The sequence below is a fragment of the Drosophila melanogaster genome, chromosome 3R, assembly GCF_000001215.4.
Source record: "Drosophila melanogaster chromosome 3R".
NCBI classification, from domain to species: Eukaryota; Metazoa; Arthropoda; class Insecta; order Diptera; family Drosophilidae; genus Drosophila; species Drosophila melanogaster.
This window is the reverse complement of record NT_033777.3, coordinates 26196034-26211724: the sequence shown is the minus strand read 5'-3', so window position 1 is coordinate 26211724 and position 15691 is coordinate 26196034. Positions and strand designations below refer to the sequence as shown.

Sequence of the window (15691 nt, the reverse complement as noted above, 5' to 3'; positions counted from 1 at the left end):
TTTTGACATTTATGAGCAGCGAGGGACCATGAGACTGGGGGTTTCTCTATCTGCGTACTAGAGTATGTGGCAAAAACTGTTGGCCTTTGATAAGCAGGGAGCGTTACTCATCTCCCACCAAGACGTAATCGCCTGAACGTTTATCTTTTAACTCACAGCGGAACAATGGTCAAGAAATCCATCACGCAGTTTGATTAGGTTTAGTGTTGAAATTGTTTTTATATCCTATACAGTAAGTTATTACTATGTTACAGTATTAAGCCTTAAAGACACTCAGCGATTTCCCTAGTGGCAAATGAATAAAATTAATCCGGACATATTTTTTTTATGAACTCTGTGACTTTTACCACTTGGGTCGAACAAGAGAACCCTTAGCAATTACTTTGCGTTGTAGTTCCTCAAACTCACAGTCCGCATGGCAACAGTATAGAAAATTGCATGGAAAGCGTTCGACTTGCGGAAAAACTTCAGAGGCGTTCGGAATGTTTAGCCATTTAAACCGAGGGAACTCAATAGGCGCCACTTGACAATAGTGCTTGTTGAGAGGTGGAGGGGCACAATAAATAAGAGGAAGTGCTCGATGGCATCTTCAATAATAATAGTACTTCGCCACAAGGGAACCCTTCATTCAGTCAATAATATGTATTTATGAACGCCCCACAAAATGCCAGCCGCACCGCTTTTCCTGCCCAGCAAATGCCACGGCAGGATTTGTGGCCCAAAGTTGATTATTACATCAGAGTGCTAATCAAAAGTTGCAATTTGAGCCGAAACAATGAGGCTTTATGTAACTTTTTTCGGATTCAACTGTCGGGAGAAATTCACATAATTTCGTAGGCAAGAGCTCGTGTGTGAGTGTGTGTGTGCACGTGCCCCCAAAATAACTATGATTTTCGACAGAAACTCGCACAAACAAACCAGCCAATATAGTGAGGAGCACATATGTGTGAGGAAAACTGATTGAAATTTCGGGCAGAACAAAGCTGGAAGCTGTTATTTTAGCCTTGATGGGTGGGGAAATTTGAGGCAAGCCGGAAATTAAATACCCTTTTTCATACTTCATTATGATAATAAATTAAGGAATAAATAAAAAAGGGTTTAAGCCAACAATTTTTGCGTTATAAAATGAGCTTACAAATTGTAGAAAAAAATTATTCAAAAATAAGAATTTTAAATATAATTTTAAAAAGCATACTCTTCAAAAATAAACGAACGAACTAATAATAATTTATTGGCAGTCGGATTTTATTGCCTCAGGTATCATTTACTCTACTCTGCCTTCCGTGGGATTAAAATTCATTTATTCAGTTCTTTTCAAAATGGTAATTCATTCAAGGATGCTTTCAGCATAAAATAGCCCAAAGTTAATCACACTAAGAAAGAGATTTTTAAATTCAAATTGAGCACTTCTCAGCTTCGATTAGAGTATCCATTGGCCTATTGACCTTTTACGTTATTCTATTCCTACCATTTTCGTTTCCTATTGGGAATTGTTGGCAATTGCTTACCCTTCTGGCAGGATCCCCTCGCTTTCCTTCTCAATGAAATTAGCTTCAGCCAAGCGGATGGCAACGACAATGCGACAACGTCCTTGACATTGCGGACAGGAAAGCTGCAATATAAACAGGAAAATAACTATTTAATATTCAGCCCCGGGTAGGAAGATTGAAAAAATATGGAAAATGCGAGTCATCGTCTTGTGCCTGCTCTTGACTTATTAACATTTCATGCGATTCAAACAGACAATGAAAACTAACAATAAACAATAATTTTCCTAAATAGTTGTGTCAATAAAATGGGGGAAATATTTTTTTCCAGCCCCCATGCAAACAGCAATAATAGCTTTATTGTCAGTTGCAGCTTAACTGTCGATGTATATTGTATGTCTATGTATTTTTGGGCGTTTCTGGGTCGGACCCTACTCAATATTCCCTTGGCATATCGATGGTCGAAAGGTGGCAGGTTCTATACGCTCTCATGTGACAAAGAAGTTGGTCAAAGTCAGAAAGGTTGCCGAACATAAATCAATGATTGTGCCCTGAAAAGGACACTGATTACTCGACCTCTGGCACCGGCGGTGGTAGAGTTTAAGTTATGTCAGCCAATGCTCAACAAAAGACGCATTGAAGTTGATGGTGGATGATCAATTGCTCTGCCCAGATTTGTCAAAGGCAAATTGTGAAGTTCGAATTTCTTACCTGTCGACTTTTGAGAAAGCATTTTGAGTGCCTCCATTTAAGTCGATTAGTGAAATTGTTTGTTGCCCTTTGGCAGCTGACTGAATTTCTGGATGTGTCTGTCTTTCCGTCTGCATCAGATGGCAACTCGAATCAATTGAGGCAAACTTCGACGATGCCAAAGTTCAAAAAGTGCCACTCAACGTGCCTCCTGCCCTTTGCCCTCAGGCTATTCAACGTTGCCAAAATATTTTCAGTCGGCTGACTTGCGTAAGTTTGTGTGCGGAATGAAGATTGACAGCTTAATGTATTTTCGCGCTTATACGATCTCAAACATAGCCGCTGCGCATCAGTCTTTTGTTGACTAATTTTCCGTCTTGTGGCACGCAAATTTCGCATTTCTCGGCCTTAAGTGCAACAATTAGCAAATTAAATACAACTTTCCCATGAGTCCAGCTCACACTCTTTTTACTTTCTAGCAACTCTGACACTGAAAGTCAATTAAGAAAAGTTTCTGTTGTCCGAGGGCCAATTGGTTTCCAAAAAGCATTCTTTAATAAGAAAATAAAATGAGAGAGATTCTTGTGGACAAAAACATGATAATCCAAATGAGGTATAAAATATAATTTTAAATTTTCCATTTCGAAAAGAAATGAATTTCTTTTTCCATTGCCACTACAGACGAATTAAATCGATTGGTATTATTTAATACCCAGACAGCAAACTTTTCCAGCCAGCTTTCTATTACTCTTCTTTTAAATGACAAATCAAATCGACTGATATCATTTTTAATTGAGAATAGTTAAGGTCTCTGAGTCCATTGATTTACGAATGATACAGGGCTGTCGGAAACTCGGCGAATGCAATAAATTTTAAGTAAATCAATTGGGGAATTCCTTTGCTATTGCGAAATTGATTAAATTTTGGATGTTCTGGAATCATTTTTTAAGAGCACGCGGCAATAGCATGGCTTAAAAGTTCAACACGAGCTTAAACCCCAGTCACGCATGTCAAATGATGTTTATATTTCTGGGTTTTACGATGTGCGAAACTGCGAGGTCCAATAAAAATGGCGCAAGAGTGAAATCACTTGAATATGGTTTTATATACTGTAACTACAGACAAGACTATCAAGTTGGTCAGCTTGAATTGGAATACGATTAATATTTTGCATATTTAAAGTTAAATTAAGTTATACTTACATTGTCAATAAACAATAATTATAAACGAATTAGAAAATTCTTATATTATATTTTTTTGCGTTATAATTATAGTGAAGACCAACTTAGCCTGATTGCACAGTTCATACGTACACATACCAATTTTATAAAAGCCTTCATTAGCAAATTGATAAATATTCATACGTATACGCTGTCTAGTGATTTATAAGAGTATTGTTGGGTATGATATTTTCATGGAACCTAGTGATTAGCTATATAGATTGTGCCACATTGCATTATCGCCCAAGTAAAAAATAGTTGAAATATTTGAGCTGAAAGTATCTACAAAGTGTGATTGACGTTCGGGCACTTACTAAACGCCAATATTGCATTAAAAACATGACAGGTTTGACAGTTTCAAACATCTTAAATTAAAAACTTTCCATTCCGTCAACAAGTTGCAAGGTAACAAGCTGCGAACAAGTGATTCTGAAGAAAAAACAATTCTTACACCTACGTGCATTTGAGAAAAATTGACAATTATTGTGACAAAGAAACGTGTCCACGTTTTTGAGTCCCGTGTGGATTTAAAAAGCCCACCTTAAAACTGGATAAGAAGAGTCTTAAAGGTTACGTAAAAGGTTACCGAGACACTTTTATTCCTTTGGCCAAAAACAAAGCACAAAAATTTGAATATGCCTAAATCACCCTGCTGAAATAATGCCCCAGAAAAAATAGCCGTAAAAGCGAAACCAAGTCAAAAGGCCGGCGATAAAAGGAGAGTCGGGGGCCAGAAGACTGGAAGTGTTAATGGCCTTAATAGCCAAACGTGATGAGCGTCAAGTGGACAAACAAGCCGCACAGTGTGTGCCGGCCAAATAAATCAGCTCGAAGAGCTGAAAAAAAAAAACAGCCCTTCATCGATATTTACTTGCGATCGTGGACGCCGGGATGGCGGAGGTTGCTGAAGGATGCTGGCACGTGGCTAAAAGGAACTTAATACCTCAAGGCGATCTCCGACGAGGATGCTGCCCAGAAAAGGATTGAATTACTGGGCTGTCAGGTCAGCAGCAGTGGGTTAATGTCCTGGCGTACTTTAACCTCACAACGAACAAGTTTGAACCCCCTTATCCGCCTTTGCCAAAAAACTGGGTTAGTGGCACAAAACTATTGAGATAGATGTGTCTGTCCATCGATCATTGGCGTTGGCTTCTGTATTGCATTCTTTTTTGGCTCGAATCAATATTGATTACAAATCCAATTATGCACTTTCGTGCATCCATCATACGCAGCGTTGGCCAGCCACTCACACGGCACAAATAATTTGCATGCAAGGCTGATTGATTGCCCAGCAGCTAAAAGGCAGCTGCATTTTGACCTTAAAAACATTTAAAAGCATTTAAAATGCAATTATTGGGCAGTGGAAAACTCAATTGATGCACATCCACTCATTTACATATTACATTAACTTCCGCTGCTGGGAAATTGAATTTATTTCGGCTCGCTTAATTTACTTAAATATAAAAAATAAGAAATGTAGGCATATAAACAGGCAGAGGGCAAACAGCGAAAGCTCTCCGACTATTTGCTTCGCACTCAAAGAGGAAGGAAGGAGTTAAGTGTGCAGTTCAATAAACTCGTGCAAATAAATAATATGCAAGTAGCGTTCATAATATATGCGATAAATGCAAGCAATTTTGAATCTTGCGAATATCACGCCAAGAATTGCAGTCCCCCACCACGTTATTTCGTTTTCATATTTTGCGGCGTATTCTCTGGAGCCTCCGGTGCATTGGCTTTTGGAAATTTCGGGTTGAAGGGCGCTCACTTGAGTTCGGACATGATTTTCCCTTCTTTCCACACATTTTCCTCTCCCCGGTCTTGTTATTGTCTGGCGACAATGGATGCGACTTCACCCGGTGGCGGGTTCAAGGTGCACATGCCAATGAATAAGCCTGCCGAGATGGAAGCTTTCCTTTGAAATAATTTTCCAAGATGATTGTCAGCCCGTCCGTGGATGTGTCAATGTAAAGTGTTGGTGGAAAAATACACTTTAATTATTGTTCCCCCTCTAGAGCCGCGATATTAAGCACTCAAGAGCTAAAACACTTTGCCCCAAAAGTACTAATTGGCACACTCAAGCCCATTATCACTAGAAAAAGCAATCCATTTACCCTAGCTCAATACCTAAAATTAATGAGTACAGTTGCCAGCAAAAGTGTTAGAATTCAAGGCGAAGTCCGCTGATAGGGTATTGCCCCATATATGAATTAATCCAGCAAATCAGAAAGCCAAACTTCGGCGATCCGAGCCCAACCCAAAATCAGCCACGCGTCAAAGTTTGCCTTATTGATGAAAATTCGCGCAAAATAATTAAATGGGCTATGTGTTGTATATCTGACATGTGATTATTGTGGCCGCGGTTTGTTATTATGGTGGCTATATAACCAATATTAGCGATAAATATTCATAAAGGCCAAGAAAACAGGCAGCGGGCCATAAAATTGTTTGCCCAGCCACTTAACAGGCCAGCATTTCGATTGTTGTTACTACGCATGTTGCCACATTTTGAGTTACTCTCTCTGTGCTTTCTGTCGTCACTGTTGGTGTGAAAAATATGGCGGCATTTTTTGTGCTTTGCTTTCGGCCAAAAATAGAATCCGTCAATTAAATGTGTAAATAGCCTTTGCCGCCGCCCCCATCCGGATTTTATTAAGCCACACGAATCAGTCGTGTAACATCGATTGCACGCGTTTCAAAGGAATTCTTAACTGGCCTCTTGGCTACAAAATATATTGAAAAATGGATACAATTTTCTTCCGCCACAAACACTTTCTTTCTTGATTGATGGAGCTGGCCTTGAAAGAAATGCGCATTCGCACTGTTGCGCGCACAAACAGCTCAATTCTATTGCTTAGCTGTGCCGGGCAATTGATTTGTCCCCAAAGCATTTTTCATTTTGAATATCCTCCTGCAGGATATCCGGAAAGTTGAGTGGCTTTTGGCCTTGGGCATTGCATTTTGTTGGCATGACACTTGGAAAGGCTGGCGGTATTAGCAGATGAGTTTCTGTGGCCAATCGGAATGTCAAAAGGTGAGCCCACATCCAGACCAAGCTGACATTTGCACTGGTCAGCTGATAAGCTAATGTCATTTCAAATTTTCAAAATTGCAGGACACCTGTGTGTGAGTGTGCACATTTTCATATTTGACTACCTCGGATCACTGCGACAGAAAACCCGATTTACGGGGCAATTTTAATATGACAATTTCCCCGGCGAACAGCCAATCAAGAAGACCAACAATGGCTGCCGCTGACACCGCATCAACTGGAAAAAGGGCTGACATGAAGCCGCAGGACTCGGTGACGCGATTATACGGAGTCTGGGGTCTGGGGATTGGGAAAGCTTTCAACTTTCGCCTTGGCCATCCTGACGCTGCACAGTCGCCAGAAACATTTTTGTCCGGCACAGGGCAAAAATGTGCCCGCAGTGTGGTCAAAAGTCGAGAAAGCCATTTAGAAAAGGTATTTGACACAAAAAATTGTTTTATATTTTCAGCACACTTTTTTTATAATAAAATATAAAATTTAATAATTTTTTTTGTGATTACAGTGTGATTACATAATGTGTAACGAATTTTGATGTTTATTAGGTAACATATATTACCCCCTATTGCTATCTGCCTATTTGTGCATATAGCTATGATTTTTTCTCCGTGTGAATATGTGTTTGTCTGGAGCCGCCGATGACAAATGTCAAACGAAGCTCGGGGGCAAACAAAGAATGCAGCACAATTGGGCATCAATCATGCGAAAAATTGATTAGTTCAACTTTTATCACCCCGACCCAATCTGCTGCTCTTCGAAATATTTGTACGCATTTGACACGCTCCATCGTTATTAACGGTCCAGAGAATGGGCCAGAATATTCGACAACCAAGTGATGCGATGCAACCAGGGTGTTGGATGTCAAAGAGAACCAAAGGCGATGAGCAATGAGCTTGGCTTTAAATTTCTGTGTCAATAGTTTCGATCTGGCATTCTGTCAACTTAAATCTATAGCATACACTTGAGCGCACGAGACCAATTCAAATAAGCGAAGAGAAATGTCAGGCACTCACTGCCATTTCCGTTGCGATTCCATAAAAATGACAATTTTCATTGCGCTCACGGCGGTTCGTTATATTTTTCGAAGCGGAAATGCACTTGAAAGTGTGCACGAATTTCCGGCTTAATGATTAAGTCCGTAGCGATTGGTTGAAGGCGTTGAGCGGCGGAAACAGCATTTCCTTTTGTAATGGTAAATGAATGCAATTAGGCTGGGAATATCCCCTGCGGCAGCTGCTTGAGATTCGCCTTCACAGTTTACGGCTGTGTTTACATGAGAGCCAAAGAGCTGCAGAATGACAGGCTGCTCGGCCGTATAATTTATGGCCCCGCAATCTGCGGTATCTGATTCCGGCCAAAAATGACTCGGCAAAGTGTGCGTTAAAGTTTTATGTGTCACTCATACGCCATGGTGCACTTTCCGATGCCACACACAGGCAGCAGTGAACATTTCGCAAAGTACTCTCCGGTCTCTGGTGGGTATTCCCCTCATGTTTTTAACATTCCTTCTGAAATATGTTTGCTAAAAGTCGACAGGAAATGCACATATCAGAAAACAAACTTTTACTTCGTTGTTGCCGTTGTTAATTTAGTGGAAAATAGCTTTTTCGGCACGGACAAGTGAGCACGGAGCCGTGAGATTAGTTTTGTGGCTATTTTGGCTTGCCACGTGTCTTTTAAAAATACCGTAGCAGAGAATGAAGTGTGTTTATAATTGCATTAACGTTTATAATTGCATGTAACAAACTCGCTGACAACAATGCTCAGGCCACGAATCTTACACGAATTAGCCTTAATTAGCAGTAATAGGAGCAACTCTCACCGATGTCTCGACGTGCAAATTGTTACACTGTTACAGGCGAGTTTGCATATTACTTGGCTGGAATAAACACCTCATTTATCTGTCCGTCATTTTGAATTGTCTGCGTTGACAATAACTCGGGAGCAATGATGGTAAAGATAATGATAATAATAATTTACTTAACAAAAGGAATGGGAAAAGGGATAATGGCAAGCAAAAGAAAAAGTCAAATGTCGACTTAAAAACATATGTATGATGATCTATTGAGCGTGTGAAATACCGAGAACTGATAGACAGGCATGGCTAAAACCCGTACTTAGACACACAATGCTCATCACTTTCCAGCGGCGCGTTGTTACTTTGGAGCCACATTGTAAATTATAACACCCATACGCCGCGTGGTCCCTGCTATCTGTCATTGACAGTCAGCCATCGGTAGAACGACCTCCAGCGATTAGTTCGCACGTGTAGGGCGGAGTTCTTCAGCTCTGACGAGCGTTTTCCATGTGATTATGCAGCTGCCTGTGGCTAGGTGGAAAATTTAGCAACGAAGGCAAGGTGAGCGTGGTTCACGTGTCCGGGCTTCTTCTCATTTTGAACGGGCTCTTAAAATTCGCTTCCCCCAGACACGTGAGATGGGATAACACGCTTAGCACCGTTGACGTACGTACTTGCAAACAAATTGTTTATGTGCTTGCGTTTCGGCCGACACGGTAGGAAAATATATAAAAGAAAAAAAGCACGGCCATGAAAATTAATGTGCATATTTTCATGACAGCCAACAATTTGCATATCAAGTGCCATTGGCAGTCGGATACTGCATAAAAGGAAAAAATGTCACAAGGAGTGTGTTCCCACTTTACGGAAAAAATTCAAAATGCTTTATTGTTTTTCATATGCATATGAATGCTGATTGGCATTCTCAGGACTGGCGCAAAACTTTTGCCGGCCTAGCAAACAAAATCTAATCGAGTTGTGAATGAAAAATAAATAGCGCATAAATTAAATATGATTTTGAGTTTTCCTTTTGACCTGACATGCTTCCCATATTTAGGCGGAATTTCGGAGATCGTTAAAGCCAAAAGCACAAAACGTTGAGCCAAGGATGGAAAGAAGGGGAAAAAAGAGTAAAACAGTTTCCTGTGGAAGCATAAAAACAGTTAAAAACAAAAATAATGCCCGCAGTCATGCAAAAATTTTATTGCCTTTGTGCCAAGTGGGGTGGCCGAGTTAGGGCTTTCGAGAAGCCCACTTTTCAGCGGGGAAACTTTGTTTATTCGGCATAAAGCAAGAGCAACAAACAAGTGAAGTTCGTCATAACAGGAGCTCTGAGTTTGCCCCCAAAACAGCCACCCACCTTCAGTCAGACCACATTCTGACCAGATTTTAGTTTTGCCTTTCTTCAGAATCATTTCCCATTTGCAGGTCTCTCGCTTGACGAAACACAAATTCTGAAATGCCAACGTTACCACTTGAATACTAGAAAAAACATATACTACACTTTCGCCCTAGAGTGGCCACGTCCTGCGGCGAGAACGAGACAAGCATTTTATTTAAGTAATTATGCATAGATAAAAAGTGAGTCCTGGGAAAACCAGACACGGAAAAGTGTTTTACCTTTGTTACCTCAGACCACTCTGTCATAGGGTGTTGTAAACGTGTGGCTAAGAGCTTCATAAGTGTTTATTTGCAACGCAGTACAGCAACCTTGGCTTTAAATGGATGAACCTAAAGGGGAAAGACGTCCACGTCCAATGTTTGATAATTCGAAAAAATTATGAACTCTCATGGGAGATATAAGAGGAGAGTCTTTTTATTTTAATAAAAAATAGTTACCAGCATGCTGGACTTGCTTTATTTTTGATGTGTAAATATGGCCACTAGTGACCCCTGGGACTTTGAAGAAGCACGTACTCACACAAATTCAGATTCAAATAGAGGGTCTTGCTCCCACATGCCTGCATTTATTTGCCTTTGTGCAGTGCAGCGTGCAAATCCCCGTCAAAAAGAAGAGTAAAAGCATTTACCACCGACAGAGTGCCAGTGTAATGCTGTTAGAAGCTGGCTTTTCTCGCAGGACCTCCCCAAAAACCCCTTTCCCTTCCCTTTCTTCGCTGACCCACCTTGCAGCTGTCACCTTCTGACACTCAGGGCCCCAACCTCAGAAAAACCTTTAGAGTTCGCCCTCAACGCACTTGTCCTGCTGTTGTTTCTGTTGCCATCTTTGTGCAGGGACAAAAGCGTTTTCGTCGAGTGTGACAGTAGCATATTCTTTCCTTCGTCATCGTCATCGCCACCCTCAGCTGGGATATTAAAAAGGAAAACCAGAGGTCTGCCAGTTTACCTTCGCCGGAATGTATGCGCTGGCGTAAATGCCAGAGGTGTCAGAGCTGAGCGCTCCAAATCCTTTCCTTTTCGGCTTTACGATAAGTCCCATTAATCCTTAAGTTCAACATCTTTCACTTAAAAAAGCATGTACCATTAATGTAGTGCCAGCATATAGAAATGCTCATTTTATTCAAAAGAATTAACCACTGGGACAAAATTATATAAATTTTTTTAAATTGTTTTGCCATTGGCTACTACAATATTTTCTCGCGGTGCGTAGAATCTTTGGCTATGCAAATCTTGCTGATGAACTGAGGACAACTCGCCTTGCGTGAGTAATAAACAATTTGTGCCGGCAAGGTCTAATGCAATTTCTCCTGGCATTGAGCGGGTGTTTGGCGGGTGTCATGAGCTTGCACATAATTGCATTTCGTTGCGAGTCCCATTCCCAGCCTTGGGCAACCGGGTAGCCGGCTCTGGTCCTCCATTCAGCAATCCCGCCATCCGCCGGCCAATCCCCCAGCACTTAATCAAATTGAGCGCTTCAACAAATGTCAGTGAACCTTGAGGAGCTGCGTGGAGTGTTGGCCCTGCAATTATTTGCCACAGTAGTCCGCACAGTTGGCACAAGGTTCAAGAACAGCAGCTCGGCATGAACTTGACGATTGTCAGGACATTCGCCTGAGCGCCATAAAAAGGAAATGGAAAAGCCGAGGAAAAACAGAGGGAAAACCAACACGACAACAGCACGTTCCAAGTGCTTCGGGTGAAAACTAGTTTGGTGTTGAAAATTGCATGCCCATCTGGGAACTGCAGGCGCAGATCTTAAGCTTAGCCAGAATTGCAGGTGCTCCGAATCAGGTAGCCATAAGATGGCATGAGAGTTGTTGGGAATCCCGGACCGAAGTGGTCGTGTCCACGCTGAAATTTACATTTCCTGTGCCTCTGGTCCAGACCATAAAGTAATTTGTTTAATTCCATTAGTGCGCTCGACTACGTGCCCGGCATTAAAATACCGCACAGCGGCCAATGCCCGTGGGTGGGGGTTTTCTTCTCAGCCGGTGAGCGGTGGTTCGCCATACACCAGCCACCCCCACCGCCCACTGACCATGGACAGGGCCTGATCACGCAGCGGGCACGGGGCTCATTGAAAATTTGTGCCAATTAGAGGCGCCTTGTTTCTGGTCTACAGACTCCGTGGGGCGTAGTGACATCGTCAGACGACGTAGAGCTTCGAAAATCAAATGTTTTGTTTCCTCAGATATTTTGTTTTTTCCATCACCGTGATTGCACAGTTGAAAAAATATTTAGAATATCAGATATCGCCAAAGAAAGTGCGTCCAAAAAAAAAACTTTTATATCGAAAGGGCTTATTTCAAAAGAAACGATTTTTCGTTTCATCAGGAATAGTTAGAATATTGTAGAATATATTAAACGAACAAGTTTACTTTATACAACATTGTATATATTTCATATTTTCATTCAATATACGAACTATTAAGCGAATTCAAAAATTTGTTTCTGTGTATATACTGGATGTTGGGACCCAGCGAGCGTATACATCTAATGAATTTTTAATGCACTTTCGCCTTGCACTTTCCATCGCACTGTGTTTGCTTAGTTGTCGCGTTCGATTGATGTTAGCAGAGGTGGCCGGCTTTCTGGGGTTAAGGGTTGTGGGGTTAAGCGGCGAAGGGCAACTGGGCGCGCTGTGATAGGGTTGTTGTGTAAGCCAAAGTGACACAATTGGAATGCGCGTGGACATGTCGCAGGTGCTACCCGGATTAGCATTGAAAAATAACTATGCTGTCAGCACGGAAAAAATAAGGATAAGCTGGCAGGAATTGATTGTTTAGAAACGATAACGAGAAGCCAACAAAAGGATGCAAGCCAATCATTTATAATGAACACAAATCGTAAGCAGATTGGGCAATTTATGACGCGTTTTCCAGATGATGTATTCATCGTAACATACTGAAACATCTGTGATGTCATTAGATAAAGACTCAAAACGTGTGTCCTTGGAGAGTCTTAATGGTATTTTGAAAAGCGTACTTATTATACTTGTTTATTCTGAAGCTATTTACGTTCTATTGTACTGAATAATGCATACAAAAGGTAAACAGATATCCCTATAAAGTTAATTATTCCAAAGTCACAAAATGTATTCAAGGCTTTAGTCTTTCAGTTCTATTTTTTACGCAAATATTACAATATTAACGAAAATGTTGGTAGTAAAATATAATTAATGACTGAGTTTAATAACTGGTAGTTGGCAATTTGTTTCGCTCGGAACGTGATCTATCCGAGCACTTTCATTAGCCATTCCCTGGCGACACATTAGCCGGCATTATTCATGTCTGATGACTGAGCGAAATCAACAATTCGGCCTGTATGAGTTATGGCCATAAATATATCTTGTGCGCCTGCTCCACTGACCTGACTCCCCGCTGTTTAATTTGAGTCCGACTTTTTGCGTGCCAGCTAATCGCAGGAAATTGTCGGTTTGGCTCTTTTCTTTAATCCTCATGCAGTTGTTTCATGTCTTAATTTCCGCATACGATGCGCTGGTTATATCATCAGGCGGGTTAAATATACCCGGCTAGCACACAGGTGTAATATCAATAATAATACGTGCAACTGGCCATACCCCTTTTCTAAATGCGGATACGTTTCTGCTATCCTCAAGGCGACTCTAAGCTGGTGTGTGTGTGTGTTTGATAACTATAAAATTTGAATAAAACTGGGTGGAGTCCTGGCGCACAAACACACATATAACTGTGGTACACATATATAGTTATATGGTTCACCTGCATTCTTTTCCATTTTGCTGTTCACTCCTTTTGCTCCTGCGACTCGGTTATCGATTTTCCAGTTAAACCGCCGCCATTTTTAATGGCGTTCATTACTTGCGCTTGTCTTGACTTGTCCGCTACTTTAACTCCACGCCCCCATTTCCGTTTCCGCTTTCGTTATCCTCACTTTGCCTTTTGCTGCGTGAGTTGATTGAGTAACAACGGCATCTATTTTTCGCGACCTTCATTCATCACCCAATTTAATTAGGCTTCTCATAATAAAGTTGATAAATTTGTCACGTTCACATGCACGCTCTAATGGACTTTGAAAGGAAAAGGGAAATAGCCGGACAACGTCGAGTTAATAATGCATGCTGGCCATTTGGCTGTTTGGTTAGCAGGGAAGTAAAACTCAGACATTACGCATACGCCACATGTAACGTTAAACCGCTAACGGGCCACAAAAGACCCAGTAAAACCACAGCAGCAACTGCCCTGCCTCCTTACTGCACTGAAATAAGTTTTGTATGATATAAGATACATATGTGTAGCCCATTTAGATGTATATACTATTTAAAAATTTGTAGAAACTATAAATATTGATCGTAAACATTAATGTTTTGCATTTACCAACTCAAAAACATTCAGCAAATAAACTGACGACTGTAGCTTTTTTTTCAAGTGGACGTGAATATTTCTGGGTGTTCCGATGTGTAAAACATGTCCGGATAGAACCACCAGCCTAGGGCAAAGCAATCGTGGAGAACCGTCGCTGAAATCTGACTATGAAACAGAGGGCATTCCTCATTAAATATTTACACTTTCATAAATGTGTGAGTGCATTCAGAGGTCCTTAAATATTTTATGGCCCAAACGCAACCAGTGAAGGTGAAGGCCCCAAAACAAGAGGCACACCAAAGTGGAAAGGAAAAGAGGGCGGCTGAAAAAAGGAAAACCATACAAGCGTGAAAATCGTAGCACCAACATCCAATGCAATGTTTGTCCGCGGCGACGTAAGGCTTTTGCCCATCATCTTCATGTTTCTTTTCATATTTTTGGCTCATTAAGAGTCAGACCGAAAAAAGGTACAGGTCACAAAGAAGTTCAGACTCGTAATTGTTGCGAAGTGACAGTTTGTCACAAAGCCAAAAGACAGAAAGCTTTCAAAATGAGTTGGGGTCGCGGATTTTGGGTATCCAGTTGGACAGAACCAGATAATAAGTCTGGTTTGCTGTTTTCCGACCATTGCCATTGTTTTTGCGGCTGATGTAATGGGTAAATTTGCATACCGCCCTGGTAGCGAATGCGCAACTTTTAGTGCCATTAAATGCAGTTTTAATTATTATTATTTCACCCGATGCAAGCTTATCACCTTCTCGCTTGAAAAATTTCGCTTTTATAATGTGTTCACTTTCAGCCATTAAACGGGACGAGTAATAGGCCAATAAAAATGCATGCGACAATTTTCGACTAATGTTAACCATAAAAACGGTACGGACGAAAACAAACAGAAGCCAAGAAGCAAACAGATGGGTGTATTTTCTCAGGCGCTAATTAAAATATACAAGCCACAGTACAGCAGCCACAATGCGTCAAATGTGGCGTATACGTAATGTGTAATTAAACACACACGCACACATACCAAAGGCGACAGGGGTAGAGTACTATCCAGCGGGCATTCCCCGTTTTCTCGGTTCGTGCGAACGCCTAATTGAATGTAAGCAACAAGGAGGACAATATAAAAATGTGTCTGGCTTTGCTGATCCTGGTAAATCAGTCGAATTACCCACAATGGCGCTATAAAATTGCACTGTGCTCATGTTTAGTTTGATGCCACAGCACGTAGCGCTGATGTTTGTCCTTTGGCCCACGAAAAAGAGCAAGCATCAACGCTCAGGAATGCGTAGAAGGCAGTAAGTTAAATTAAAATTTCATGGCTTCCCGTGCCGTGGAGTCGCTTTCATCTCATTGGCTCCTTCTGCTCTTTGGTAATCAAATCAGCGACAGTTTCGTGTGTAAAGGAAATGCCACGGAATCCGGGAGAATAAATCTGCTTGAGCAGATTGTCTGCTTTTCCCGGCAGCTTAATGCAGGTAGATCGGATTATCAAGTAAATGAATTTCGAAGTAATTGAAGCCATTTAAATTTAATTGCAAGCGTTTTGTTTGCGTTAAATAATTACTATCACGAGAAACGCATTTGCTAAGCCAAACAAATACGATGAGTTCTTTAAATATTAACGAGTGACAAATTCCGAATTCTCTAACCAAATGCCGACGTTTATTTTTTTGCCGTTAAAAGCAAACTTTTTTTTTAGTGTT

The 15691-nt window shown here is 41.1% G+C and overlaps 1 long non-coding RNA gene across 1 annotated transcript in view; it reads right to left on the bottom strand.

The window, feature by feature from the left end:
• lncRNA:CR44320 (long non-coding RNA:CR44320) overlaps positions 1 to 15691 on the bottom strand; it is a 35019-nt gene that overhangs the window by 18544 nt on the left and 784 nt on the right. The window contains exon 2 of the long non-coding RNA NR_125267.2: positions 1509 to 1612. This is a non-coding gene — a long non-coding RNA (long non-coding RNA:CR44320). The remainder of the gene's footprint in view (positions 1 to 1508; positions 1613 to 15691) is intronic.